This window comes from Sturnira hondurensis, unplaced genomic scaffold (genome assembly GCF_014824575.4).
Source record: "Sturnira hondurensis isolate 20B ecotype Veracruz unplaced genomic scaffold, ASM1482457v3 Scaffold0004136, whole genome shotgun sequence".
NCBI classification, from domain to species: Eukaryota; Metazoa; Chordata; class Mammalia; order Chiroptera; family Phyllostomidae; genus Sturnira; species Sturnira hondurensis.
In genome coordinates, this window is record NW_028076767.1 from 18,818,086 (window position 1) to 18,836,037 (window position 17,952).

Here is a 17,952-nt window from a genome sequence, read left to right on the forward strand (position 1 = left end):
TGCCCTGGCTGGCATAGCTCAGTGGATTGAGCGCGGGCCTGCGAGGATCGTGGTTCGATTCCCAGTCAGGGCACATGCCTGGATTGCAGGCCAGTTCCCAGCAGGGGATGCACGAGAGGCAACCATGCGTTGATATTTCTTTCCCTCTCTCCTTCCCTTCTCCTCTAAAGATAAATAAATAAAAATCTTTTAAAAATTAAAAAATATAAAAATAAAAACATATTTTGTCACTACAATAAAGATAAAGTTATTATTATAATAAATAATAAAGTTTAACAATATTTCACAGATAAGTAGCATTTTTAAAGAAGCTTTGGGGAACCGCAAACGACTGAAATTTTGTTATTTTGCCAAGAAAGGTCCCGAACACCAAACAATAAACGGTGCCAGGAAAACCAGACACACACATGTAAAAGAATAAAATCGGACCTTTCTTTCATACCACACAGAAAAACGGACTCAAAATGGGTTGAAGACTCAACTGCAGCACCTGGAACCATAGAACTCCCAGAAGAAGACACACGAGAAAAACTCTGCAACATTGGTCTTGGCGGTGACTGCTCAGGTGTGACACCGGAAGCACAGGCGACAGGAGCGAAAACAGACAAGTGGGACCCACCAAAGCAAAAAGCGTCTGCGCGGCAAATGAAACAATCAGCGAAATGGAAAGGGAACCTACGGGGGGGGGGGGGGGAATGAAACAAAACAAAAAACAAACAACCTGATTAGAAAATTGGCGAAGGACCTGAAAAGGCATTTCTCCGAAGAAGACACGAACGACCCAGAGGTTCGGGAAAAGGCGGCTGAACACCCCAGTCACCAGGGGAATGAATGCAGGTGCAAACCACAGTGAGACAGCGCTGCACCCGTGTGAGAATGGCCGTTGTCAAAAGGGCAAACGTTAACAAGTATCGAAGGACATGGGGAAGAGAGAGCCCTTGCGCACTGTTGGTGGAAATGCAAAACAGTACAGCTGGTAGGGAAAACAGTATAAGGGTCCCTCCAAAAAAGCCTGGAGTAGAACCACCTGGGAGCTGACAATCCCCCTTCTAGGTACGTATCCAAGAGAAATGGAATCTGGACTTCGGAGAGACGTTTGCACTCACGTCGCTGTCGCGTTATTCACAGCGGCCAGCAAGTGGAAACGACTTACATGTCCATCTGCTGATGCGTGGGTAAAGAAGATGTGGTGTATACAGGCAGTGGAACATTATTCAGCCATAAAAGAGAAGGAAATTCTAAGACGGGCTACAGCACAATGCACCCTGAGGACATTGTGCTGGGTGAGAAAAGCCGGTCGCAGGAGGACAACACTGCGCAAGTCCACGCCCAGGAGGCTCCTAAAGCAGTCAGACTCAGAAACGTAATGGTGATGGCCAGGGCTGGAGGGGGAGGAAGCACAGAGCTGTTGTTCCATGCGTAGAGTTTTAGTTATGAAGGCAAGTAAGTTCCAGGGGGACGCTGTGCAACACTGTGCATTTAGTTAGTAACACTGTACCATACACGTAAAGTGTTGTTAAGAGGGCAGATCTCATCTTATGCTTTTTACCACAATAAAAAACAAACAACAGCCTTAGCTGGTGTGGCTCAGTGGATTGAGCGCCAGCCTGCAAACCAAATGGTTGCTGTTTCACCTCACAGCCTGTGAGGAGGAGGCTGAGAGACACCGGGGAGGGGGCTGGGGAGAAGCTCTGGAAAATTCCCTCCTGATAAGACCAAGGCTGGGACAAATGGTAGGAAGAGGCTGGGCTGGGCCTTCAGAACCAGGGACAAACTGAGAGTTAGGACATCCATGGCCCTCTTAGGACAGTCCAGCTGTCCCCTTCCTCTCCCTTTGACACTGAGATGCCTGAGAGGTCTCAGCCCTACCAGCAAACCACAAGGAGAGCAAAGGGAGGAAGTGGCCAGGGCTTCAGACTTAGCTGCTGGAGGTGGGCGTAACGGCCACCCGCTCCCCACATTTGGGAAATCCCAGCCACAGCAGGTCCTGTGGGCCAGGAGGCCCAGATGGGGCCTGTGAGGGACTGGGAGACCTAGCCACTTCAGAAGCACACACTGATCTTCCTGCTCCAGTTTCGAACTCCTCACGGTCACTATGTGCTCTCAGGATGCAGATGGAGGTGGTGCCTTGGCCAATGGCAGGCTCCCCGCACGCCGCACTCATCTGTACCGCTCATGCCAGCCGGCCATTTGGCTCCACTTGCAATTACACATTTGTCTGTGAGATTCGCCAAGTGCGCAGGGACACATCTGCTTTTGCTCACTGTCGCATCCCCGACATGAAGGAGAGAGACTGGTTACAGTAGCTGCTTAGAGTTGTTTGTTGGTGGAATGAACGAAGAAGCTGGGGGTGGGGGTGGGGGTGGGAGAGTAAGGCCCGCCCAGGGTTTGGAGATAAGAGAGGCTTGGCAGGCAGAGCCAGCTGAGACCCACTAGCTGTGTGACCTTGGGCTGTCTCCCCGCAGCTGTCTCCCTGGCCTTTGCCAGCTCAGCCAGGGCTCTGACCACAGCCCCACTCTGGGAGTGCAAAGCAGGGCTCATATCTTTAGTAGAGACTGGCTCTGTAACATTTTCTTCTATTTTAAACCCAGCTCTTTCATTTCATGGACAGGACACTGAGGAAGTGACCCATCCAGTCTCATCTTGGCATGTATCGTAAATAAGCCAGAAAGGGAACAAATGGGTGCAAAGTGTTTTTGGAAAGAAAATTAGATATAACCTGCCTACGTGTAAAATGCTTGTGTCCACCAATCCAGCCTTGTTCTTCTAGGAATTTTTCCTACAGAAAACATGTTGTATTTGGAGTTATTTGTTTGGTACTCGGGGCGGGGGTGGGGTGAGGAATAAAGTACAATATATCGTTTTAATAGGGCAGAAAAAGCAGGCTAAAGAACATTCAGTATTCTTAGAACTAACCACTAGGGGGAGCCTTTAGGTCGAGCATCCATCAGGTTAGCCCAGCACACTGTGGTTTAAAAGACAAAAACCAACACCCAGCCCTACTCAAAAGACATTATCTCCCACTCCAAGCTTTTGTGATAGACAATATCTGCATGTTTTACATCCTCACAAACAATGCCCCTTACCAAAATCAGGTAATTCTGACTCCTAAAGCCTTACATTGTTCTGCTGGGCTTATTTCTGTCCGCGTCTTCTCTCAAAGCCCCTCAGTCAAAATTCAGTTTGTTAGAATTTGGAACTTGTACAATGTCTTTTGTGGGCTTCTGACAAACTGATGCTGTAAATCTTATTATTCTGGTAAACCCTATAAACCGGTGAGGAGACTGAGGTCCCACACAGCCTAGGCCGTAAAATAGACCACGGCAGAACCGGGGTCCCAGAGTAACCTAAACAAAGTGAACGAGTTAGGTGCTGACCTCACACTTAGGGTGCAGTCCCAGTCCTCTGGCCCTCTAACTCCTCCAGCTGCCTCCTTGGCTCTCTGCGTTTTCGCCTGTTTCCACATCCCTAAATGCAAGCTTCCCTTCCCACCTCCTGGGAACCTGCCACTTATCCGTTTCCCTCAGGACCCTGGCTCTGTCCTCCTCAGGTTTGGGGACCCTCCTGGTGGGCGACCCTGGCCTCTTCTTCCCCGCCCCCCACCCCCCAGGATCTGTGTCTCCACCTCAAGGAGTCTGGGCCAGGAGGCCTCACTCCCGTGGGAGGGGCTTAGATGACATCATCTACCAGCAGGTCCTTCCCGCCCTGGCGCCTTCCCCCAAAGGCCCACCCATGGCGTGGCCAGGACACTGAGGTCAGTGCAGAGCAGGGGATGTTAACAGCAGGGCCCGAGGCTTGCCCAGAGGGTCCGTCTGACTCCCCCACCCACGGCAGAAAGTGAGGATGCCACCTCACAGGACCCAATCACTCCTCGGCTTTCCTCCTCCCCCCTCCACCCCCGCTCTGCTCCCCACCCTCAAAAGCCTGTGGGCTTCCTGAAGTGCCTTCCCCTCCAGTCAGGGCCAGGCCACTCTGACGGGAAGCAGCGTGGGGACACATACTACATTTGCTTTTCAACCACACTGTGCGCCAGCACCTGCCCCGCGGTGCATGGGGCTGCCCCAGGCACTGGGAGGCCTCTCCCTCGGACGCACTGAACTTTTGCCCTCTCTATCCCCAGTGCAGTAGCGTTCCATGTAGCTAGTCTTTCAAAGAGGAGAAGAGAATTAAAAATGTAAAAGAAACACTCTCCTGGTCCCCAGGGTGTGTACAATGACAGTCCACAAGGACCTGGGCTTTGAGCTGACAAAACACGGTTCTAGAAGGGCCTAGGGAGGAAGGAGGGCGAGAATAAAGAGACTGTAGCAGCCGCTAGTCTGGTCTCCTCCGGCCTTCCTCTCCCCTCAACCCTCCAGAGGCGACAGGAAGGCCTTTTAAAAACACAATTCTGGTCGTGGTGGTGGTGCCTCATTTAAGATCCTTCCGGCCTCCGGCCTTCCTACCCTCCAGGAGCAGCGCTTTCTGTGGTGAGCAAGGCCCATGGGATCTGGGTCCTCACGTCAGTTTAACTCCAGTTTGTATCCACATAATTACAGTATTCATTCGTTCATTCATTCCTCACTGACTCAGTGTCAAACTCTGGGCTAAGGAGAGAAAGACATCGAAAGGGCTAACACATAGCCCTGGCTGGGTAGCTCAGTGGGTTAGAACGTCGTCCTGACACACCAAGGTCGTGGGTTTGATACCTGGTCAGGGCACATATAAGAATCAAACAATGAATGCGTAAGTGGAACAACAAACTGATGTGTCTCTCCCTCCCCCCCCCTCTAAAATCAATAAATTTAAAAAAACTTTTTAAAAAAAGGGGTCACTGTGGCCAGGTTGCTCAGTTGGTTAGAGTGTTATCCCAACATACCAACGTATATTTGTAGTGCTGGACTACGAACCAAAGGGTCGCTGGTTCAATTCCTGGTCTAGGGCACATGACTGGGTTTTGGGCCAGGTACCTGGTGGGGTGGGGGCGCAAGTGAGAAGCAACCACACATTGATGTTTCTCTCCCTCTCTTTCTCCCTCCCTTCCCCTCTCTAAAAATAAATAAATAAAATCTTAAAAAAACAAAAACAAAACGCCCGTCCAACAATGCCTGGCACCTGCCGTGGGGCGCACAGCCCTCACACGCACAAAGAAGCACGCACAGTTCAGGTACAGTCAGGTGCTCAGGTGAAAGTCCCATCAGGGTACTGCAGGTGACAAAGGAGACAGTCACCTCCATCCAGGGCAGTGTCCAAAAGAATGCCAGAGGTGGGATGGGCGAGGTGTAAGGCCAGTGACTGTACCGCCACCCAGCAGTGACGGCTGTCAGTGACCGGCTGACAGTAGGCGCCAAGAGCACATACTAGCTCCACGTACTCCTCCAACAGCTCCAGAGTCAGCTCTGCTCCCGTTTCAGAGATAGGGAAACTGAGGCACAGAGAGGTCAGTGGCTTGCCCATGGGCCCCCAGGCAGTAAGCATAGGTCCGGAAGGAGGAAAAGCCACATGCTGGTTCCAAGGTGACAATGACAGGGGCTGCCAGGGACCCGGTGTGTGTACACTGGCCGCGACTTGTTCCCTCTTCTTTCTAGCGTCACCAGCCACCCTTGCTACTTCGGATCCCTCTCCCCAGGGGTGAGGCACAAAGACCAGGATGGCTGGGCAGGCCTGACTCTGCCTGCAGACAGTCCTGGGAGGAGACCTTGACCCAGATGCTCCTTAGCAACTAGATTTCCTAGCCCCCCAGAGGCGTCCTCCTCCCCTCTGCTCCCACCACCTGCAGTCGCCTGCAAATTGCTTGCAAGTGTTGATAAGTACGGCAAGCCCAATCTAATCACCACTCAGGAGGGAGGCAACTGGGTGTCCCAGAGCACACAGCATCCTATCTCCCCTGAGCCCTTAGGACTGGGGCGGGATGTGAGTCACGGACCCCTTTCTCTGAGGCCCAGGCAGACCAGCGACTTCCCCAAGGTCATGCAGACTCTTCCAGGCAAAGCTGGGGTTAGGGATTCCCCTCTCTGACATTGTTTCTCCATCTGGAAAATGGGCAAAATAATAACTGCTTCTCTCTGTTGCAGTGAGAACGCAATGAAAAACCCCTACGGAATGGAAAATTCCACCCGGGGCCTCTAGCAAGAGGTGACAGGCCTCGCTGATACCTGCTGGGTCATTGGACATTCATTCCACAGATTCCCTTCCCTCTCTGATGGCAAACACACCCATGCTCAGAAACACATGTCTTCTTCCCAGGCTTTGAGACAGGCTTGGAAACCCTCCCGCCCCGGCTTCTCTCTGAAATGATTTCTCCGACCTGGGGGAGATGGCGCAGCCAGCGAGGGAGTTCTCTGGGGAGAGAGCTCCGGGGGGCTGGTTCATGGATGCAGAAAGTAGAATCCCCCCTCACTTCTGCCTCCCTCGCTGCTGGGAGCTCAGCCCCCACCCCCACAGCCTCCTGGGTGCAGAGACTAACTGGGCAGAGGGGTTCTTTGGGGAGCAGTCTTCGCCGTCTCCCACAGACACAGGTCTCCTGAAGGCAGTGCTGTGTGTATGGAGTGCAATGGAGCTGAAAGCTGCTGACAGCAGGCCTCTGAGGAGCAGCGTGGCGGGGAGGAGCGGGGAGGAGGAAAAGAAAGGGGAGGAGGGGAGAGGCCAGGTGGGTCCCGCTCCCTCTGCTCCCCCCCACCCCCACCCCGCACAGCCCACCCCAGAGGAGCTAAGAAAAGCTCCGGGGAGAAAAACCGCCCAGGATGCACAGTTGTCCTCCCCACTGAGCTGGAGGCCCTTCCTTCCCCGAGCCAGCTGCCCCAGGCAGATTAGTATTTGGCTCCGGAAAAGCAGGCCCCACACACCAGCCCACGGGAGGCTGCCAGCTGAGTCAGCCTCTCTACCTGTCAGGAAATCATTCATAAAATATGACACCTTCCCAGCACCCAGCTCCCAGCCTCAGCCCAACCACTGTCCCCAGCCAGCTCCACAGGCACATTGCCTCCTGCCCCCTCCCTCTCCTCTCTCCCCCAGCCACTTGACACTTTTCCCCTGGGATAAAGAAGCATGAGCCCATGTGAAATAAGGCCAGCTCAGCCTCTGTAAATCAGTATTGACCGGGCGCCTGCCCTGGGGACAACAGCAGACTCAGGGGACCAACAACCACTCAGTTATGAGCGAATGCCAGCAACAAGACTCCCAAAAGGTTTTTGCTGCCATGGCCACGCCAGCGGTGGCACTTCCTCATCTTCAGTTTACGCTGGAGACAGCTAAAGGCTCTCAGGACACCTCGCTAGACACAGGTCACTGGCCCAATGGAAAATGGAGGTGCAGAGGGGAAATGACTTGCCCCAGGCCACATGTGAGGTCACACTCGACACCCGTGCCCCTGAAATGGGGATGATATTCCACGTTGTTCTTTTCCTTCTCTGCCACTCAAACCTTTGATGCACTCTCTTACCTGGGGGATAAAATGTGGGTTGCTCTCCTGCTAAAGAACTGGATTCCTTAACCAGCCCAGCAGCGTGCCTGGACCCTGCTCACCTCCACCCTCGTGACACTTCCCCTTGCTCACCCTCTCCAGCCATTCTGGCCTCCTTGTTTCTCAAACACACCCAGCGTGCCTCAGGGCCTTTGCACATGCTACCCCTGTCTGTCTTCCATTCATTACACATCAGGTTCCTATCATCCTGCAGGACTAGCTTCCTGGTCACCTCCCCAGACAGACCTTCCCTGACAACCATAAGAAGCCCCCTCCACACATCCCCTATCTTTGCATGAAAATAGTTCCTATCCTAACCCACAACAAGTTCATTACATACCTCTTTGCCTATCTCCACATGCAGAGCAATCCTGTGGGGTTGGTTTTGCTCACAAGGTGCCCCCAAGGCCCAGCACATGCCTGGTGGCAAGCAGACCTTCGGGGACTATTTGTTGTGTGAAAACTGAATGACTTTTCACTGTACAGGATCAGAACCCCTCAGGCGGGCACTCACGTCCCTCTGTCCTCTGACCACACCACCAGGTCAGCCAGTTCAATGATCAAATGCATCCTCTTCAGGAGAGAGAGGCTCAGGAGGGCACGAGGGTGGGGGTGGAGCCAGGAGCTTGGAGCCCGGTACAGGGCTGCTCTGCCTCTCCTGCCCAGATAAGGGCGCTGGCTGTGGATGCTGTAGGAGAGCGTCCAGTGAGACACTCCGCAAACTGCCGTTAGCTCTGCTCTCTGCTCCTCCAACAGTGGAGGAGCCAACACTTGCCGGGTCACGAGAAGGGTTTCAAACTGTGTCTGGGTCACCTCTCTAATCAATCTGTAATCAGCATTCACCACACCCCCACCAGGACTCACTACATAGGAAGCCAAGGCAAATGAATCCAAATGATAGGATCAAGGCTTCTCAATATTGTAAACGCAGCTTCCGCTCTGGCTGGCATAGCTCAGTGGATTGAGCATGGGCTGTGGACCAAAGGGTTGCCGGTTCAATTCCCAGTCAGGGCACATGCCTAGATCGCGGGCCAGGTCCCCAGTGAGGGCCACGTGAGAGGCAACCACACATTGATGTTTCTGTCTCTCTTTCTCCCTCCCTTCCCCTATCTCTAAAAATAAATAAATAAATAATTTTAAAACCCTGCAGCTTCCCTGACTCCTCCCCCCACCCCCATTCCACTCTGGGCTGGTCTCACAGGTCTGGGCTGGGTAAGGCAAGCGCCCAGGGAGGCTCTGAGGCGCACCAGAGGTTGTCGGTGATTCCAGACCCTGGCCACGCGCTGGAACTATCTGAGGAGCTTCTGAAAACACCAGTGCCAGACCCCTCCGCTACCAGAATCCTACACTCGCATTTTTCAAACACCCCCCAGGTGATTCCACGGTGCAGCCAGCGTTAGGGACCACTGCCCAGATGCTTGCTTTCTGGACTATTCTAGCTGTCTCAGCTCAGAGGACCTGAGTCATCTTGGAGGTGGATGTTCAGGGTCAAGGCCACCCAACTGCCATCACCAGCACTGTTAGTGAACCCTCCTGCCTGAGCTCCTCTTATGGGGGGCTCTGGACGCACCCGCTGCCCTTAATGCCTTCACTCCCACTCGAGCTGGGAGTCAGCGAGGAGAAGGGCAAGACCAGAGGAAGGGCACAGGAGAGTTCCTGTCGCTCTCCTGCTTAATGCCTGCCCGTGATTCCTTTTGGGACCAAGTCCTAAGGCCGGCCTAGCACAGTCTGGCGCCTGACTGTCTTCCCGGCTTCCTGTCCTGCCATTTTCCCCAACACTCACCCCAGACAGCCCTTGTCATCTTACTCTATGTCTAGTTCTTCCACGAGTGCATGCCTCGTCCCACCTCCCTGCCAGGCAGCACTCGCCCCTGCAGTGGTACCACCACCCCGTGGTGCCTGCTGGTGTCCCCCACGCTGGGGCCCCTCCGCAGTCAGCCAGACGTGTTCCTTCTGGGCTCCCACACACCTGCTCCGGTGGGCGTCTGTCACAGCGCCCTGGAGTCGATGCCCACCTCCCTGAGAGCGAGGCTGTGTGTTCCTGGCATCTAAACACAGGCCCGTAGAAATCTGGGGGCGCAGAGGGTAAGCAAGGATTTACCCTCTGGCCAGGTGCAGAAAACTTTTGAGACAATAAGGGCCTCAGGCAGGGCAATCGGAGAGGTGACTGGCTGTTTGGTACCAACACAAGGACCAGAAGGTTGACACAAGAACGCAAATCCAGGAACTGACAGTCTAGAATTACCAAGAGGTACATTATCACTTGGTTAAAATCTAGCTTCTACTGTGCACCAGCTGTGGGCCTTTGGGAAAGCTATTTAATTTCTCAGGGCCTCAGTTTCCTCATCCATAAAATGGAGATAATTATAGTTCTGACTCAGGGTTGCTAAAAGCAGTAAAGCATGCTAATATATGTAAAGCACTTAACACAGGGCCTCGCATAAGGAATCACTCAGTGAACGTTGGCAATAATTGCTATTATTACTCACGGAACACGCGTGCTGAAAAGGCCTTAGGAGATCATCTAAATTAACTCCCGAATTTTATAGCCCGGGAGCCAACACGGAAAATAGGAAGGTCCCGCTGGCATTTCTGTCTGACCTTTGTAAAGCCAGAGCAGGACGGAGTTGCTGGGGGTCTCTGTCAGGGTCACTGGTGAGAGCTGGGGAGAGGGCTGCCAGGAACCAGCTGATGGGCTGGCAGGATCCCAGCCTGGGCTTCCTAAAGCCTTGGAGCCTGAGAGAGTCCCAGTATCTCGGCCCTGTTTCAGGCAAAAATCGCTGAGCATATTTGAGGATCAGCAAAAACCCACAATGCCTTTGGCTGAACACTTTCCCTCTTCTTGTGGAAGCCCAGGGGTATTTCCTAGGAAATTGAGTCCATCTGTTTCTGATTCATTTGTACTTAACTCATCACCAGGCTGTTTTGTAAGAGCCCTTTGATGTGAAAGCCGCCTTATTCCATAAGCCTCTCTAAGCCTTTATTTAGTCAACAGTAGGTAAAGGGGTCTCTCCAAAGAGGCCAAAGGCAGCTTCTTGATCTCCTCAGCACACAGGCCAGGTGAAAGAGAAGCGTGGCTCTGGGTCTCCCCCTCTTCGGGCTGTCAGGGCCTGCGGTGAGGCCTCCTGGACCACTCCCTCCCTCTCCTCACTGGGCACTGTAACCCCGCATCCTCCTCATCCGCCACTCACAGCCCGTCCACAGGAACTTACGATTTCCTGCGTGTTGCTCTAGTTTCTTGAAGTTGACTTCAAGTTCCTCAAGGACGAGAGGCCAACCAAGCCTCCTAATTCACTGCGCCCCCACAACCCTGGCACCAAGTCTTGTACATAGTTACAGGGACAAGCATTTCCAAACCAAAAACCCATGAAAAAGATCTAACCAGTATAATAAGGGCCCTCAAAGGGACCAGGGGCAGAGTATTCGACACCGAGAGTATTTGATGCTGAGGCTGCCGGTCACTGGCTGTGAGCCGCTGACAGCACCACTGGTGAAGCTGAACGTACCAGGTGTGACGGGAAGAAGTCCCTCCCTTTGCCACCTGCGCAGAGCACTCCACGAAGTCTCAAATGTGCCCTGTTTATTCAGCAAGGAGAAAACATTGAGGAACCCCCTAATTCAAGAAAATAAATAAAACACTTCACTAAACTCAAGGGTGACCGAGTCACAAGGTGCTCCCGGGGAAAGCCAGGGTGCTTTCAGGGATGTCCCTAACTTCAGGTCGATTTCCAGGCTGCACAGCCCACCGTCCAAGGGCATCTCTGGTAGACGTAGAATCTCGGCAGGGTCCCCATAGGCTGGCCATATTCTGTATTTATGAAAGGCCTAGCCAGCGGGCCTCACTAAGGCAGGGGATGCTGTAGGGAGCCTAGTGGTTCTCACACTGGAGCACGCATGGAAACCACCCTCCAAGGACAAGTTGAAAAAAACTGATCACTGGGTTCTTGACTCAGTAGGTCTAGAGTGGGACCCAAGAATTTTCGTTCCTAACAAGTTCCCAGGTAGTGCTGATGTTATCGGTCTAGAGACCAACACTTTGAAAACCACTGGTCTGGCCATTCATTTAGTCCTGAGGTGAAAATTTCATTATGTTTCACTTTCCTTTTTCTCCAAATGCTGTGGCTTAAAACTAACCACGCAAAGATAGGTGATAGTGGTGATGACGCATCACTCTGCAGCAGGCACCGGACTTGGTGGCTCACACAGACCACCTCCTTCGATCCGCACAGTTACCCTGTAAGGCAGACACTCTCTCCACTTTGCAGACGAACCCCAGAGGTGCGGAGATGCGAAACGGCCCTCCTCGAGACCACGCGCAGCAGCTCCGGAGCCAGTACACAGCAAGTGGCCAATACTCTCATCGAATGAGTGCCGTTTGTGAGCCCAGATGGTAAGAGGCAGACTTCAGCCCAAGTCTGCCTTTAAAACTCAAACTCATTCTACATTAGCAGGAAGCATTAAGAAAGGTAACATAGCTCTGGCTGGTGTGGCTCAGTGGACCTGGTGGCAGCCTGCTGACCAAAGGGTCACCGGTTCGATTCCCAGTCAGGGCACATGCCTGGGTTGCAGGCCAGGTNGATCCGCACAGTTACCCCGTAAGGCAGACACTCTCTCCACTTTGCAGACGAACCCCAGAGGTGCGGAGACGCGAAACGGCCCTCCTCAAGACCACGCGCAGCAGCTCCGGAGCCGGTACACAGCAAGTGGCCAATACTCTCATCGAATGAGTGCCGTTTGTGAGCCCAGATGGTAAGAGGCAGACTTCAGCCCAAGTCTGCCTTTAAAACTCAAACTCATTCTACATTAGCAGGAAGCATTAAGAAAGGTAACATAGCTCTGGCTGGTGCGGCTCAGTGGACCTGGTGGCAGCCTGCTGACCAAAGGGTCACCGGTTCGATTCCCAGTCAGGGCACATGCCTGGGTTGCAGGCCAGGTCCTTAGTTGGGGGTGTATGAGAGGCAACAGATTGACATCTCTCTGACACGGAGGTCTCTCCTCTTTCTCCCTCACTTCCTCTTTGTCTAAAAAGAAATAAATAAAATATTTTAAAAACATGTATCTGTCTCGGTACACCTGCTATGTAGTAAGGGGCGGAGCCTTAGGTATTCACAAGGGCAGGGCAACCCACGTAGCTGCGTTGTGACCCTGTACGTGGGGCAGGGGTCCAAGAGGGAACAATGGTGCGTGCTCAGCTCTCAGTCGGCTCAGTCACTTCCTCCACTTCCCACAAGCAAATGGGCCCCTCCAGGTGCTGATTCCCAGGTGAGTGGGTTTGTGTAGGTTCTGGGACCTTGTGGGTCTCTCCTACGAACTCTCTTGTGAGACTGAGAGTTTCTCCCACCACCGCATCCCCCATAGATATTTCAGTTGGAGGTTTTGAGGCTCTTTTTCCTGGCACCAGAAGCCTGGGTTGCTCAACCTTGTCTGGCTCCCCAGCTGTTCCTCCCAGTTTATCCTCAGATGAAAGTGAGACCGCCCTCTCCACCCAGCTGCCCGACTCTGCCACTCCTACCGGTCTGAATGAATGATTCTTCTCAAACTCCTTGGTTTTCGGACTTCCACACAGTTCAATTTTCTGGCAATCCTGGTTATTTTTGTTTTTAAACTTGTGGTTGACCTTCTTTTGGTTGTGCGAGGAGGCAAAGTGTATTTACCTATGCCTCCATCTTTTACGCCTCCATCTTGCCCGGAAGTCTTTTTTTTTTTTTAATAAAAGGTAATGCGAGCTCTGGGAAGACAAGAATTAAAGCTTCTTCCTCCCTCTCTCCCTTCCTTTCTTCCCTCCCTTCTCTACTTTCCCCCTTCCCTTGCCTTTCCCTCTTTCTTTCTTACGTTGGGATTTTGTGAAAGTAGCGATACAGCTAAAGCTGTTCTGAATCTAGAGTTGACTGTCAAGATGGGGCAGGCAACGCAAAGACATGGTAAGGAGCTGGTTCCAGAGGGTCCTCCAGAGAGAAGTGGGACCACCTACTGGAGCCACTGAAGACTCTCAGGTGGGGGCTGGGGTCAGCGCTAGGGAACCATCATGGCGCTGTGAGGAACAAGGCATCCAGAAGTGATTCAGGTGGTTGGTGTGGAGGAAGTTCCATTGTTTTGGTTGGGAAGACATTTTTTTACAGAAGTAATAGATGTTCTTAGGAATCTGTGGGGCAGAGAAGGAAGTTGTTTGAACCTTTTATCTTTTTTCAGTTCTGTCGGAATGTCTCATTGTGGACATTTTAGGTATTGTCTCTATAAATAGAGCAAGCTAATTTATGCGTATGCTGAAAAATTGGAAACTACAAATAAGCAAAAGAAAAAAATTAAAAACTTGCAAATCCATGGCCCATAGTTTTGCTATAATAACATTTTCCTTTATATCCACTTATTTTTTTCAATGTAAATCTTTTTTACAAGAGTAGGTTCATCTTGCTCTCACCAGTGTGGCTCAGCTGGTCGAGTGTCATCCTGCAAAGTGAAAGGTCGCTGGTTCGATTCCCAGCCAGGGCACAAGCCTGGGTTGTGGGGCCAGGTCCCCAGTTAGAGGTGTGCGAGAGGCAGCTGATCAATGTATCTCTTGCACATCAATGTTTCTCTCCTTCCCTTCCCATCTCTCTAAAATAAATAAGTAACCACTTTTAAAAAAATAGACAAAAAATGAAAACTGGAATGTATCCATACCAGAGAATACAAGCCAGGTTTAAAAAGGAAAAAAAAAACCTACCAATGACATAGGTAGATCTCAAAAACATGCTTACTGGAAGAACCTAAGCACAAAGACTACATAATGAATGAATCCATTTATACAACATTCTGGAAAAGGCGAACTGTGGGGACGGGAATCCGATCAGTGGTTGCCAGCACTGGGGGTGAAGGGAACAGACTGACTCTAAAGTCTCATGAGGGATCTTTCTGGGGGATAATGGATATTTTATATCTTTTTTAAAAAGATTTTATTTATTTAACTTTAGAGGGGAAGGGAAAGAGAGAGGGAGAGAAATATCAATGTATGGTTGCCTCTCGTGGGTCCCCTGCCGGGAACTGGCCTGCAACCCAGGCATGTGCCCTGACTGGGAATCGAACTGCGATCCTCTGGTTCGAAGGCCCGCGCTCAATCCACTGAGCTACACCAGCCAGGGGGATATTTTTTATCTTGATTGTGGTGGTGGTTACCTGACTACACATTCATCAAAACTCATTGAACTGTACCCTTCAAAAGGGTGGACTTTCCTGGGTGTGAAGTGTGCCTTCATCAACTTGACTCCCCCGACTAAAGTATGGAGCTGCCAAATACAAGGTATTATCCATCAGGCATTATAGATGCCGCTTTTCACAGAAATTCTGAAATGCCTATGAAATATAACATTTGTAAAAAAAAAATGCAACCTGGAAAAGACCAAATATGCTTAGGAAAATGTTGTTTCGTTGGTTATCTGTCTTTGGAAAAGCCCATTTCTACTCTCCAGCAAATGCTTGTGTGTAAGCAGCTGGCCCCACTGGAGAGCGGCCGACCACCTGGACTGTGTAACCTGCTTTTCTTTTTCTTAAAAAAATATTTTATTTATTTATTTATCTTTAGACGGGGAAAGGAGAGAGGGAGAGAAACATCAATGTATGGTTGCCTTTCGTGTGTCCCCTGCTGGGAGTTGGCCTGCAGGGAACCGGCCTCCAACCCAGGCATGTGCCCTGACTGGGAATCGAACCGCGATTGTGTGGTTCACAGGCCCCCGCTCAATCCACTGAGCTACACCAGCCAGGGCTTCTTTTTCTTTTTAAAAAATATGAGCAGAGTTAAAAAACAACATTGTCTGACCTGAACGGTAAGCATTTCCTCCAACCCCCACCAGACAGCCCTTTTTCCTCCAGGGAAAGAACACAGGCATTTCGGGTTGATCTTCTCCTGGCCTGACAATCGCCATCTTAAGGAACACTATGCACCAAAAGCAAATAAAATATAAGGTAACCTCCAGCTAAAGACCAGATTAACAGCAGATTTCTAAGAAGAAGAGGGGCAAGAGTGAACTGGAGCCAAGACGAAGCGCTAACAGTAAGAAAGCACCCGCCCCAGTCCCCCAGCACCGAGACCAAGTCCCTGTCTGACAGTCTGTGGGCCGGACCCGCGCTCCTCATACAATAGACCATTTTTGTGACAACATTGCGGTGAAAGAAGGCTGGAAGAGTCCCTAGAGTTCATGATGGGATCTGGATCATAGTGAATGGGGGTGAGGATATAATCTCCTCCCGACAGAAACGGGGCCCTGAAAAGACAGACTGTTGGTTGTCCGTGTACTTGGTGTATCACCCAGCTCCCAGGAGTGGCTGTGAGCCAGGGAGCAAAGTGCTCTACTCTACTGCTCATGGAAGGCGGGTGCCCTGCCAGCTTGCCTTGCACCAGGGGTGTCAAACTCATTTTCACTGGGGGCCACATCAGCCTCATGGCTGCCTTCCAAGGGCCGAATGTAATTTTAGGACTGTATAAATGTAACTACTCCTTAACAGTTAAGTGAGAACTCGACGCTGCCACTAGGTAGAAACAAGGTGTGGGGCCGGATTCGGCCTGTGGGCCTTGTGTCTGCCCCCAGTGCCTTACACTGAAGACTCATCTATGATCTGTGCTGAGACACAGCAACAGTCCCACCGACGTGCACAGATTTGCTCCTCTGACACCAGGCAGGTTAGTTAGCAGTCCTGCCCAGGAAGGTCCACCCGCAGCCTCGTTTCATTTTCACTCCCGACAGGGCATATGACCAGGTGGGGGCCGGGAGGAGTGGAGCTGACTGATGCCAGGTGTTGGAGCTCCAGAGCTGAAAAACAAATCTCTTATCAAGAAGCCCTCCAGCTAGTGGGGAAGAGAATCTGGAAAATCAGTAATTATCATCAGAATGTGATAAGGAAGAGCTCACCTTTGGTCGAACAAGCTTTGTGCCAAATGACCTAACCAATAACCCTATGAGGCAAGAGCTACACCTGGCCTGCAGATGGGGAAACCAAGGTTCTGAGGGGTCAGGAGCCTGCCTGAGGTCACACAGCTGGTAACAGGCACCAGAGTTGGAACGCAAGCAGCCTGAGTCTGGAGCCTCCACTCCTGGCCCCCACAGGAGAGGTCCGAAGGAGGCCAGGGGGTGTTTTTATGGCACAGAGCTGTCCGGCGGGCCCTCCGAAGTGCCCTGGACAGTACAGCTTGAAGCGTGGGGAAGCACTGCAGACCCTGGGGAAGAAGCAGCAAGTAGCCTCATGGTGTGGTGGCTGTTAGCATCTGGGAGACTAGATTCTGTAGTACAGGACACCTTCTGGGAGGCACAAGAAATGGGGGTGGTGGAAGACGGAGGCAGGGCCACGCTGTCAGACCTGGTGTGCTGAGTTTGGATTTTATCCTGGACACCATGATGAGACATGAGTGGACCTGTCCACTGCCATGAGATTTGCCCAGAATGCTCACGCAAGACATAGGCAGACAGTAGAAGCTGCGAAGCTGAAAACTGGGGCAGGGGTTGGGGACATCAGGAAGCCACTGCTGTGATCCAGGTGGGGCAGGAGGGCCTGAATTGGGCAGCGCAAGGAGCTCCTTGTTCACAAGCTCTCCAGTGGCCAGCTGGGTGCAGCTCTTACCGAGACCCTGACTGGAACCCTGGACGGTTTGCTAGGCCGAATCCACTTCAGGTCACTCTGAATTCCATTTCTGAACCAAGCAGGACCCCGTGGCTCGTGGGCGGCGCTGACCCAGTTTCAGTCCCCAGATCTTCACTGCCCCATCTGTAAAACCAGTGAATTTAACTAGATTGTATTTTAGGTGCCTTCCTGTTCTGATATATTTTTTAAGATTTTATTTTTATTTTTAGAGATAAGAGAAGGGAGGGAGAAAACATCAGTGTATGAGAGATACATCCATTGGTTGCCTCTCACATGCACTCCAGCTGGGATGGGCCCACAAACCAAGCACGTGCACTGACTGGGAATCAAACAGGTGACCTTTGGCTTCGAGGGCTGGCGCTCAACCAGCTGAGCCACTCCAGTTAGACCCTGTCCCAACATTCTGTAAATTCTTTTTACTTTAGATTGTCATGATACCAGGCACAGGAAGCCCTCAGAAGCCTCATGGACACTCCTGGACACTTTGTCCAAAAGCACCAGTTTGCTCCTCTTTGGTGTTGTGGACAGTAATCTCACATAAACTGGACAAACTCTATGGAGGTCGGTGATGATTAATTTTGTGTATTAACTTGAGTGCGCCACTATACCCAGATATCTGGTCGAATATTATTCTGTATGTCTCCGTGAAAGTGTTTTTGGGTGGGATTAACATTTAATTTGTGGGACTTTCAAATCTGAGTAGATTCCCCTCCATAATGTGGGGTGGGCCCCTCCTGAATCAGTTGAAGGTCTTCAAACCAAGACTAACTCCTCAGCCTCCCCCAGCAAGAAGGAATTCTGCCAGCAGACTGCCTTTGGAATGGGTCTGTAACTCCTCCCTGGGTCTTCAGCTGACTGCCCTCCCCTGCAGATTTTGGACTTACAGAGCCTCCACAATCATGTGA